Source organism: Chlamydotis macqueenii, chromosome 7 (assembly GCF_036417535.1).
Source record: "Chlamydotis macqueenii isolate bChlMac1 chromosome 7, bChlMac1.mat, whole genome shotgun sequence".
Classification (NCBI taxonomy): Eukaryota; Metazoa; Chordata; class Aves; order Otidiformes; family Otididae; genus Chlamydotis; species Chlamydotis macqueenii.
The window spans coordinates 19,906,137-19,919,432 of record NC_141562.1 but is presented as its reverse complement, the minus strand read 5'-3'; the positions used below and the strand labels follow the sequence as shown (position 1 = coordinate 19,919,432).

At 41.3% G+C, this 13,296-nt stretch overlaps 1 long non-coding RNA gene across 1 annotated transcript in view; it reads right to left on the bottom strand.

Moving 5' to 3' along the window:
- Positions 1-13,296, bottom strand: part of LOC147600094 (uncharacterized) — a 34,620-nt gene that overhangs the window by 12,472 nt on the left and 8,852 nt on the right. The window contains exon 3 of the long non-coding RNA XR_015259096.1: positions 10,357-10,527. This is a non-coding gene — a long non-coding RNA (uncharacterized LOC147600094). The remainder of the gene's footprint in view (positions 1-10,356; positions 10,528-13,296) is intronic.

Sequence of the window (13,296 nt, the reverse complement as noted above, 5' to 3'; positions counted from 1 at the left end):
TGCATGTGCTGTGTAATAACACCTATTAACTGTTAGGAAAATATTTTGGGACTGTGACAAGGAGATAGCAGCCTTTGGAGTTAGCTTTACTTTCCAGAGGGCAAGTATAAAGATCTAAGATTCTGCTAGTGTTGATGGAAGATGAATTGTCCCTTATATATTGCTGTGCACTATTGGCTTCTGGACTGCAAATCAGTATTTTCTACAGTAGTTATGCTTTTGTGTGGACTCAATTTGTTTATGTTTGTTTCCTTGAACGATGTAGAACTATTTCCAGTCATCACTCCAGCCCAGGAATTTCCACCACCATCACTACACATCTTAAATCAAGAAACTAACAGAAAAATAGGATGCCTTTAAGTCCTAGTTGGTTCTCTTCAAAGCAGGAAGAGCATTCTAATAATTTGATGGAATATTAATTTTTCCCAGCAATATGAACAGCTGTAGATTGCATCAGTATTCTTTCATTTTGCATCCATGTAAAAAGGAATGGAATACTAAGCCAGATGAAATGACTGTGTGCATTGTGGCACGCATATACATTTCCTCTTCCCTCGATCCTTTCCATTGATTAACTAGCTTGTAATTCTTACCTGGGATCTGAACCAATCTATGGGAAGTCCCACTGGTTTTAGTAGGGGGTCAATTAGATCTTTAAATTAGAGTAAATAACTTTGTACAGTTTATTTCTCTTACAAAAAGTGTTTCTGTTAGTGTAAGTTTGAATGGATTTGAGCAGAAATCCGCTGTTCAAATTTGTAAGATTGTACTCGTTTCTATAGTACTACTTCTAAGCCCTTTATCTAGAAGGTGATATACATGGAAGTGAAGTTATTAGATGTGCATTGAAAGAGTAACTTTTAAACACAGGAAGTTATAACAGCACTTATTTAACTAATTGTACATATTTTTAAAATTTCTTTGATTTCATTAAAGGAAAAAATATTAACAGGTATTTGAATATAAAACTGCAGTGGAACCAAGACAATAAAATAGCTGTTTATTTTCCTTATGAATGAGAGGTTTATGGTTACAGAAAGAATGAGGGATTAAATATAAATTAAAAGTATGACTTTTAGAAAAAGCCATTGTAATGCAATTATAATTAAGGCCAAGGGCCATTTTTTCTTTCTGCCCTCAAATAGTCTGCTGAATGTCAGGAAAAGATAGAAGTGGAATTTATGATGTAAACCAGATTCTAATTTCAAACATATTGATAGAGATCCAGAGTAATACTAAATTAGTGGAGTAACCCTGCACTTACATGGGTATAAACATAAACATAATTCAATGTTTTGTCTTAAATTCATTGAATTCGAGCCTTCCCAGAAGCATTACACTCCATACATTCTGCAATTACTATTTTCATCTTGCATATAAAGTACTATTTGCACAGTTTTGTCAAGTGTCATCAGCCAAAATTTTGTTCATAACTTTGTTACCTTCAGTTGGTATTCGGCCTTTCACTTTGATTTTAATTACTGCACATGTACTACTATGCAATGAATGCACTACACTGCACATGAATGCACAATTCATTTTTTATATCACAACAACTTTAAAAAGCTTCTCAGTGAAAACATTCCTGTACTTTATCAAAGGTGTTTTTCCTTTGTTTTAGAACAAGCAGTCTGGATTTAGAAGACAATAGTTATGGTGTTATTTGTTCCTTTACATATGTGCATCATCTTTGCAGTTGTTCAACAGAAGTGTTTGCTGTTTGACAGAAGCTTTTCCTGTTTTACAGGGATATTAAAATTATTTCGGAAAACACTGAATTGCATTTCATTTCAATTTTTTTCTATGAAAAAGCAGTTCTAATAATGTAACTACTGACCAGTTAGAGCTTTAGGGAAAGTAATCTTTTATTAGTTGGGGCTCATATTTAAATTTTCTTTAAGGGCAGATTATGTGATGATAGTACCTTTTGTACATTCCCTTAAAGCAGGTATTACTGACATCTCAGACATTCTGCCATATCCCATATTCTTATCCTTTAGGACTATAATAATTAAATGGTTTTAAATAGATACTATGGCTATGATCCCCATAACGACATCCTCACTCAGACTGAACTTTGTTTTGGATGAGACATAGACTTCTACACAGATCGCATCCTCTAAGACTGTTAGCAGAGTAAGATGAAACAGAACTGTCCTTCCAGATATTTTGTAATCTGTTATATAAGAAACTTTCATCCACAGAAAATCTCAGAGCCTTTCAAAACAACGTTGAGCAGAGCCAGATCGGTGCAATTTACCACATGCTGGGCGACAGCTCTTCCATCTGTCACAGTCCCAAAGCAATCCTACAGAGCAAGTCTCTCAACGTACAGCCTGAAAACATTCTAAGAAAACTGCAGACTTGCAAGGGTCCTGCACACGTTTGATGCTAAAGGCTGGTCACCTCAGTACTAGCACCGCTCATGAGCTTCACTGCTGACAGTCAGCCTAGGGACAGCAGATAAATTTTGAGGAGGGGAAGACTGAAATAATAGACACAGATTCTTCCTACAATAGACACTATGTTTGCAGAAATAAACAACGAACCATCACAAGAAAGTGCTTGGCAGATGTGGCTGCTGTATATGCTCTCTTGGAGATGCTAAGGATCCATCTGTTCTCAGCTTCCCTTTCAAAGGTAGGATTCAGGGATTCAACTTCCAGCTCTACTTGCAGACTTCCTGAATAAGCCAAACCACTTAAACAAGATTCTCTGCACCTCACAGGTTTCCTCTTTCACACTGCACTACTGGGTACACTCATATCCTCTACGGATGGGGCCACTGAGCTCAAAGTGTAGATGAACTGAGAACAGTTGGAAGACTGGTAAGAAGCATTTAAGTATAAGGGAGTCTGGCTACATCCAGCAGCTCATACACCATTTTCCTCCATACATAGCACAAATGAGAGTCCCAGTTCTGTGTTCTTTATTCATACAAAACTCCCATGGAGATCAAGGCTCATTGATATCCATTCATTTGGAACAAGAGATAAACCACTCCTTAAAGACCTCACACTACTTGACAGGTGAGGCTAAATTGGAAAGGAAGGAAGATCTACTGCCCCATTTCAGCCATAGGTAAGTAAGGCAGGGGTTGGTGACTTGTCTAAGGTCTACAGAGTTTTTTGAAAACATGGGAACTAAACCCAGATGATATAAGCTCTGATTCAGTGCCTACACAAAAGTATCCTTCCTCAGACAGACCACAGGATCACACTGCTCTGGCCCATTTCTGATGTGATATTATTTAGCATATAAAGTGGTCAGATGGAACTTCATAGAATCATAGAATCATATAATAGTTTGGGTTGGAAGGGACCTTTAAAGGTCATCTAGTCCAACCTCCCTGCAAGAAGCAGGGACATCTTCCACTAGACCAGGTCACTCAAAGCCCTATCCTGCCTGGCCTTGAACACAGCCAGGGATGGGACATCTACAGCTTCTCTGGGCAACCTGTTTCAGTGCCTCATCACCCTCACAGTAAAGAATTTCTTCCTTACATCTAACCTAAATGTACTCTCTTTCCATTTAAAGCCATTACTTCTTGTTCTATCACAACATGTCCTTGTCAAAAGTCCCTCTCCAGCTTTCTTGTAGGCCCCCTTTAGGTACTAGGAAGCTACTATAAGGTCTCTGGAGCCTTCTCTTCTCCAGACTGAACAGCCCCAACTCTCTCAGCCTGTCCTCATAGGATAGGGGCTCCAGCCCTCTGATCATCTTCGTGGCCTTCCTCCAGATTCACTCCAACAGATCCTCTAACAGTAACTTGCATACATCCTAACATGCAAGAGATGTGTTACAGTACAGAACATTGGTCTGTGCCTGTGGTCACACTGCTTACTTCTCAAGTGGCACTGAAATACTGTTTGTATTTCTAAATCATGTTACTCTACCGCCTAGGCACCAATCAGGATAATCTGCAGTACAAATGCAAACAAAAAGGACACATTTGTTGGAGGCAGTGCCTGTCATAACAAGCACTCAAAACAAGTAAACACCTGCTAGTCCTTAGATTCGTACTGTAGCACAAAATCTTGTCAGTGATATTCTACGTTCAAACAGTAGCTCGGTCCACGGAACAGCACATCTTATCATCTTACTCTGAGGAAGTAACTGTTTTACTGTCACTGAGACTGTTTTTTACATCTAACATTTCATATCAATTTAAAAGCAAGTATAGCAAGGACAACCATCTATAGCTATTAAGTCATAAAATCATGTGTGAGTAGTGGGAAACCAGTGTCTCCATTTTCTTTAACATCTTCATTGAGTTCCATGGACTCAGGACTGCATGATGTTGATGGCTCTGTGTATTCTAATTCTTCATCTCCAAAAGCAAGATACCTTAAAATATTGACACATGCCAAAATGAGTGCTATTGGCTACAAGAGCTTTGTCAGGTTTCAATAACTGACTTTTAAAAGCACCAACTCATATTTTTACAACTTATACTAATACAATCAGGCTTCATTTTAATTTTCTTACAAAGCCTGGAAGATGAGGCAGTAAGTTTTCTCTGACTGTCTTTTCGGTTGGAGTTTATGGCCTTACTGAACAACAGAATCTTCTGTGATGGAACAAATACAGTAACTGCAAATACCGCTCGTACTGCAAAAGAACAGCAAATACTGCCATCTGTGGGCAAATCGCTACTGCGACAGAGTTAATTTCAATCCGTCCCTCGAGCCGCTGGCACAGAACCACTCCATGAACTTTCACCGAGGTTCACTCAAAAGACGGGCTTGGCAGGATGCTGCGCTCTCACTCTAGCCTGGCAAGTGCCTGCCTGGCCAGGCAGGTGCTGCACGCTGCTGACAGCCATACTGCTGCTGGTTCTACAGACCCTAAACCAGTGATAATGAAGTATTCGGTCTGCCTCAGAAAAGGGTATCTAGGAATCTGACAAGATCTGTGTCCAAATCTGACAAGAGCCTAACTTATGAATAAACTTGCTCTTGACCTTAAAGCAGGGGTGCTTTTGGAACGAAGCACTTTCTTTCTCCATTTACTGAAAATTATAAGTAATAGCAAATCTTCCTGGGGTTTTACAAGAACTGTTTTTATGAATGTTCTGGTTTAGTTAGTGAGGGAGGGTGGGCTAAGGTGGTAGCTTCTGTAAGAAACTGCTAGAAGTTGCTCCCCTTTGTTCAATGAACTCGGCCGGGCCTACGGCGGACCCGCTGCTGGCCAGGGCCGAGCCAATTGGTAGCAGAATGTCCTGTATTTAAATTTGTGCCCATTGTGTCTTGTCCTGTCACTGGATACCACTAAGAGGCATCCATTTCTGCCTTCTTTACTTCTTTACTCCCTCCTATCTAGGAATTGGTACATATGGATAAGATCCCCTCTGAGCATCCTCTTCTCCACACTAAACAACCACAGGTCTCTCAGTTTCTTCTTATATGACAGACATTCCAATTTCTGAATCATTTCAGTGGCCTTAACATGATTATAGTGGCCTTAGTATGATTATAGTGGCCTTAATACTGACTCGGAGAAAGTACAAAATTCCATCCAACAGCTGCATGTCTACTGAAATCAGAAGATACAGGGTTTTGGTGTCTACTAGCACAAGAGGGCTGCTGTTTTAATACCATTTAGGTACTGACAAATGCCTGAGAAGCCAATATGGGAGCTGAAGACAAGAAGCAGAGTCTGAAGTACCTCTTGGATGTCTTTTAGCTACTTGTTAGCTAGTCTTTTCTCTTCAGTGTCTCCCTTTGTGTAACTGAGTTCTGTACATAGCTCCCTCCCATAGAAAGTAGGTGGCTGTTCAGAATTCATTGTCCCTTCTGCACAGCACCAGATACAGGCACGCCTGAGGGACAGTGAACTTTTTGGGATTATGCTCTGAATTTTACAACTATTTAGCTTGCTCATTAAACCATTCAAAAACAAACAAAAAAAAAACCCAAAAACCAGCTAAAATGCCTGAGAGCAGTACACCCCCAACCAGGCAACAGACACAATGGGGACAGTAGCTGTCCAGCACCCCAGCTCATTACACAACCCAGCAATTAACTGAAGTTGCCTGTGCTCCCTCCCCTCCCTATATTTGTGCTCTTGAGAGATAATAATTCCTCCTCCTTCCTGTTCAGCCCTCTTGGAAAGGAGCCCTAGCGATTGATTGTAGGCCTTCCTTTCCCATTACATTGCTATAAAAAAAAAAAGCTCCTGTTCCCTTGACCATGTTTTTCATGGTTGAAGTAGATTTAGCCCAGGCAAAGCATCAGCTGCAGTACATCCTGGCCCATTCAGTGCACTGACCAATAGCTCCCAAGGCAGAAATGACATGCCAGAATCCTTGGATGAGTGACAAGGACACTATAGGAAATAACGAACATCAGGGAAATGTACCTATAGCAACACTAGTACTCACAAAGTAAACCCACACCATTAGTGCAAGGAAACTGCTGTCATTGTATATGTAAAAGAGCTGATAATAGCAGGAACTTTGGCTACAGTATCAGGAGAGAGTGTGCCTGGCCTGGAATCTTGCCACAACCAGTATCACATGCAAAAGCATGCCTATAGCAGACAGAAACTCAGCTCACACACTTCTGGAAATGTTGAGTGAAACAACAGATCCAAAACTGTCCAGTCTTTGCAGGGAAGTTCCAAACCTCACTTGGCTGGCTCCAGATTTTACTCCAAGTTTAGCACCATGTCATCAAAGGAACCATCTATTGATAACACAGTCGTGGTGTTCAGGAGGCTGCCATGGTTCCAGAGGCAAGAACTGAACCTCGGTCTCTCACTAAACTATCCTGCCTCCATCTCACACCTATTTTATCCACTGAAACCAGGCAAAACTTCTTGCTGTGTATTCAACAGGAACACAAACAGTGCTTTCTGATGGTTTTTTGAGTCCTAAGCTGAAATAATTGAATGACTTTTGGGGAATTTGGACCTTCAGTAGATAAAAGAAATAAAGTTAGTTTACTTAACTTAGAATAGCACTATACATATTCCTCCAGAACTCCTGAGTTCCTCTCTTCACCATATCTATAATCCATTGCAAGACAAGGTCAGGCCTCATTTTCCTTGTCTACTGCTTTGCTGTCTTAGAGGAGATGCATGAGTCATGGGTAATACTTGCAAAGTATCGAGGAAGTACATGAGGAAGACAATACAAAGCATAAAATACTCTTCATTATTGCAGTTTTCAGTTACCACACATTCCCCTCCACCACTGTGTGTAAGTTCGGGTAAATGCAGCAAGCATCTGTCTCTATTATTAGGAAATTAATTATCTTCATTAAGGGAAACATTTCACATGACTGTAAGCTATTTCTGCTGCATGTGTCTGTCCCCTGAAAAGAGTAGGATTCTGCTAATGTATCATTTGAACAGTGAGTAGGAACAAAGTGGTTATTTCACAGCTGGAAATTCTATTAGTATCACCTAACTTGAGCCATTTAGCACAGACTGAACATCATTCCTTTTGCTTGACAGCAATTTTAGATCAAAAGGTCTAAAACTGTTCCCATAATCAGAATCCAGACAAAGCCTGAGATATCAGCAGTAGTGGGATGACCACTCCTTTCAGCTCAATACAAATGCTTGACTCCTTCAGAGCAACATTGCTCTAGGCAACAGCAGCTCATTCCAGAGCACTCTATGCCAGCTCCTGCTGAGATTTTCAGTCTCATGAAGACTTCTCCACCTACTCCCCTTCATCATCTTAGATCCCTTGCTAAGAGTGTGGGTGGCTCCTGGGGTTATGTCTTCTGCTAGACTTTGTCAGTGGCTCAAAAGGCCAGGTTCAATTATCCAAGGACTCCTCCTAGGTACTTACATAATACTGGCTTGAGCTCTATCAAAGCATCTGGTGAAATTCAATTATCTCCTCGGAGTTCTAAGAGGGACACAGAATAAGATGGGAGCACCACCAACAAGTAAATATGTTAAAAATATCCATTAAACAAAACTTTTCTTCCTTTCACTTTGTCAACAGTTCTTGCCTCTTAGTTGTTCAGATCATAGGGCAATAGATTTGCACACCCCACTTCTGATTGCACATCTTGACTCACAGTTTTTTTGTAAAGTCCTTGAGGAATTCAAAGTGCAGCTAGGCTACCTCCAAGTGATCAGGACTGCACTCATGAATAGCCTGTAGCCAGCTGAAATGATTACGGCCTTGGGCAGGGAAGAGAAAATGTTATGAAAGCTGCTGCTCTCTGTAGCTTAAGTCCAAGTTACCTCAAAATCATTACACAAATCAGCTCCCTGAGAAGTCTTCAAAAAGCAATCCATATACAGGACTGAGAACAGACAATAAAGTTTCTTACCACAGTCTAGGTTACCACTTAGCCTTTCTAGGACCTGTACCACACTGTTGCTGATAGACGAGGCTGGTCCTTAATCAAAGCTCATTTGGTCCCATTCACTTGTCCACTTCTTACCAATGCAAGGTTCGTAAAGTTTAATCATACCTTCAGCCCTTCTTTTCCACCATTTAAAGTGTAACTACATTCAAGCAAAAACGATCTGTGACTAATGTGTTTGTGAGATGTGTTCTGGCTGCTCTGAGGAGACCTTATCATGGCCTTTCAATACTTAAAGGGGGCTTATAAGAAAGATGGGGACAAATTTTTTAGCAGGGCCTGTTGTGATAGGACAAGGGGTAATGGTTTTAAAATAGAAGGAGGTAGATTCAGGTTACACATAAGGAAGAAACTTCTACAATGAGGGTGGTGAAGCATTGGAACAGGTGATAGATGAAAGAGGTGGTAGATGCTCCAACTCTGGAAACATTCCAGGCCAGGTTGGACAGAGCTGAGAAACTTGATCTAGTCAAATATGTCCCTGCTTCTTGTAGGGGGGTTGGACTAGATGACCTTTAAAGGTCCCTTCCAGCCCAAACTACTCTATGATTCTGTGATTCTGTTCTCCCTCTCCACAGCTTTCAGCCACATAATTCATGCATGTTCAATTCCCTTTGAGGCCTCCCTCCAAAATTCCAACAGTTCTCTTCCTGTCAGACTGTTCTTTGAACACTGACTGGGATGTGACCGATCTGCTTTTAATTCTCAGTTACCTCTTCAACAGCTAGGGTTACCAACCCTGTATGTTGCAATTGCCCTGGCTTCCAGAAGAAGGAGATTATACCCATTCCCAGTGCATCTCATATCACAGACACATACAATCTCTACGAGTCTGGGAGAAAACTGTCACTAGTATGGATGCATTCACCAGCCTACAATGTCACAGGAGGAGTCTGATGATGGATGCAGGCTGCCAACAAATTATGCAGGAAATGAGGCAGGCGGGGAGAATTCTGACCTTTCTTTAACTCCTTGGAGTATTGTCCTCTTTTCTTTGTTCTCACCCTCTGCCAAATCACAGAATAATCTACACTAAAACAAGACATCCATTAACTCCTCAACCTAAGACACAGTAATGTGTGTGTTTAGATGTGAGTGCACAAGGATGCAGGTATGTAATACTGCTGTCTACAGAATAGAATCAAAAACATTCAACTAAGTACCACTTTACAGCTACTAGAGATTTTGTCAGTGGGGATTTTGCCTTTGTCGCTGTCTGTGCTTTGTGCAAGAGAATCTTTCTGCCCCATGTGTGTAGCCTGGTGGAGAACATGGATTTCTCTCTAGGTATGGACTTAACAGATTACCACTGTCTCATAATAGTACCACGAAACCCTCAGTATCAGCAAAACTGTTTCCTGCTCCAGTGCTGGTAAGGGAAGCTAAAATAATGGGCTCACCGAACACTAAATTCCAAAGACTCTGCTATATTAAAGGCCTAAGGTCTGTCCAAGTAGCTTTAGACTCATGCTGTGTGCTCACTATGCCCTAACTAACTAGATGAGCTTTCAGTAAGGGCCCCATTTGTGTGCAGTTTTGTGTTTCCATGAACACGAGGCTAGGGCTAGCAGAATACTAGCAGGAGGGATGGTGACAGTGGTGTATCAGTGGGGAAAATCACCCTGTGAGGATATGTGTGATGGACTTTCTGGAGTGAATTAGGTCACTTAGTGCTGTCATAAACAATAGGACCAGAGCTGATTCAATGGCAAGGAGCCTCCTATAAGAGGTCTTCAGACAATTGGCTCTGCTAATAAGGTTATCAGCAGTGATACTACGTCATGATGTCACTACAAAGATGAGCTGACATGGGAAGGGAGGCAGAGGTCCAAGGAGCTCAAGGCAAGCAACCTGAATCCTTACAGTGAAAATCTTCCTCCTAAGTAGCTAAGAGGATATCTGCTTTAGACCTGATGGATTTCACCCTGAAAACCCACCCTGCTTTCTCCACTAATGTAACTCTTTCTTACGGAAGGATGAAAAGATAAACAGGCTGCAGCAACAGGCTGTGATTGTTTAAACTCACCAGTCCAGTATTCATCAAGGGGGGCTGAGTTTCAGGAAGTGCTGTGTATTCACATTCTGGATTCTCAGTAGTAGCTGAATCTGTGGTGTAGCCTTCACAATTGCTTCTGAAAACTTTGACCACCATTTTCCTGATTTCTTCCTTCTATATCCATTCTTTCCCATTACAATCCTAAAAAGGGATGAAGGAGATAGATTGGTAACATTTCAGACTCCTTCCCTTTTATCCTCACAAAACCCTTGGCAAATGCAGGGAATCCTCTGTCTTCAAGAGACATATTGTTCTAATACCTAAAGGACACCAGAAGAAAATTTTGCTGGTTATTACTTGCTCCATCTTGTGAAGCTGCAAAAATGCAGTACTCAGCTACATCCAAAAAGCGCACTTGCAGAAATGAGAGCAAAGGCAACAGTGCTCACGTCTCTTGGATTAAAGAGATGTAGAAAAAAATGGCAAAACTCATGCACGTGCATCTGCATGAAGATACAATGAGATAATTAATTTAAACTTCAAGCAACTCATTTCCACTTTCCTCACCTGGATATAACATTAACTTCGCTATCCTTCCCTTCACAGAAGTTTTGTGCTCATCGCAAGACACACACCTAATCCAAGCTCTGGATGCACATATCTAACTGCTCACAAGTGGGTTGCTGAACATACCACAATGATACTTTCCAGGCTAAGGCAAATATGTGCTTTGTGCAAAGTTTAAACACAATGGAGAAAGCTTGATTATATCACAGGGGCCTGGCACTGCATTATGAGCAAATGTGGCCTGCATAATTCGCTTTTTATACTGATATTCTGGCCAGACTGATAAAAAGATGACATTTACATGCCTGCAAAAATACAATGCCAAATTCCTCATATTTCAGCTCTGTTATGTCCCACCAGAATTTCAAGCCCTTTGATCTCTAAATAATATAATGTTCACTACGTACCATTACAGCATCATGTTTTCATTTTGTACTCTTGTGATTCTGAGAATAAAGTCAATAGAAATTTTTGTGGCTTGTTTTTGGGGGAATAGTTTTAAAATTTGTTTTTATAAATTACTTGAGAGTGACGATCACAAAAGGCTTGTGATCCTTCCAGTTCCCACCAGATGTCACCAAGCTCTCAAGGATCTCTGGAGTCATGGCAGCAGAAGCCTCCTTCTTGAGTGCCAGTGACGTACAGCATCTTTACCTTTTCAAGAGAACAGGGTAAAAAGGCAATCGTAAGGAGCTCAGAACAGAGCCTTTCTTTGTATCAGTGAATGAAACACTGCTGAATTGCTACTGAGGCAAAACTGCTATGATTTCACTGCTGTTGGATAGTTTCATCTGAAAGGAGTCAATCTCCCTTCACATACTACTGGGGAACACTATCATCACTGTTCTGCTCTCCTCTACCTGAAACACCCATCACAGCAGGCAGAGAGGTACAATAACATGCACAAGAAGGATGTTTGTGTAACTGCTTTACAGGCTACAGACTCTGGGATGAAGTGGCCTGCCTGAAACTGCACAGGGAGTCATGACCTAAACTGGGCACTAAAGCCAGCTTTCCATACCCATCTTGAAAAACGCTTGCCAGTAAGCATCCTGCTTTTCAAGGCAGTGGTTCTCTTCTAAGTTTTACTGAGTGCTGAGCCTCTTGGTGTCTTGCACAGCATAAATGCCTGAGGTCTCACTACTCAAATATGTGTGTCCCCAAGAATGAGCTAGATTGCCAAGAGGCTCTCCTCAATGTATCCCAATTGGCAGAATAGCACTCTTAAGGCTCTGCCATCAGAGGAAATGGTCATCTCAAAGAGCTTAGATGCTCAGGCTAAGTAAAATGAATAGAAGTTGACAAATATCCAAGATGTATGTTTGAGAATGAAGAGGCTGAACTGGAAATGAATGGATTTTAATGAGAGAAGGGAAGGAAATTCACCATGAATTGCAGACATCTATTCTCCTGAAAAGCCATTGTTCCTCATGGCACCAGAACAAACATGAAAGGCACATATTCCATGAGGTATTGTTGGTGCTGGCTTGACTATAGCAACTTGGGCTTGTATAGCACCTTTCACAGAGGGCTTCAAATGATTTCACTTCTGAGAAGCTGGTAGCATTATTCTGGGCTTTTCACAGACAGTGAAGTACACACTGTGACAAAATGACTTGGCCTCATGGTGAGCAACTCCCAGAGCTGGGAAAATGAATCCTGATCAGTATAAACGAACCTCTGGCCTAGTGCCTTATTTCTGCAACTTTGCTCCTAGGAAAGCATGGCAGTTGGTTTCTTTTGTGCCAGCACTCACAAATGACATTGTAATGAAGAGATCCTTGACCATAAGAATAGCAAAGCCTGTTTGTCCTGGGTAGCTGGGAATGGAGGGCACATTGCTCCCTACACTGTACAGAGCAGCCAAGGGCATGCAGAAGAACAAACACAGTTTGGTCTTACTCTGTGGTGCCCTGACAAGCTGACAACAGTGACAGGGTGATTCAGCTCAGGAGTTAGTTTTATGTTATTTCTGTGACTCAGCAGGTAACCCTAGTCTTGTCTCCTGCCAACTGCAGCTATCAGTGTTACTTTCTCCTCCTGGCCTACAAAAATACCTTCCAATCTAGAACTGGAATATCTTCATCATCAAGGTGTGACTTGTCTCTGAGAGTTGTGTACATATATTTTTACATAGTTCATGACTGCAGACAGAACACACACAAACCATTCACTGCCCCGTGATTACATGATCCCGACTCTGCTTCCTGAGGAGGAGAGGGGAAATACAACCCCAGTCTGGGCTTTCTCTCCACTGTTTTTCCCTACATCAACAAAAGTGATCTATACAGTTATCACAAACTCCATCTCTTCTTCTGGGAACTTCTCTTTTTTCCTCAGCTGGGCCAACAACTAAATACAGTATTACAGCATTTCCAATGCTTCATTTTCTGACAGAATAAT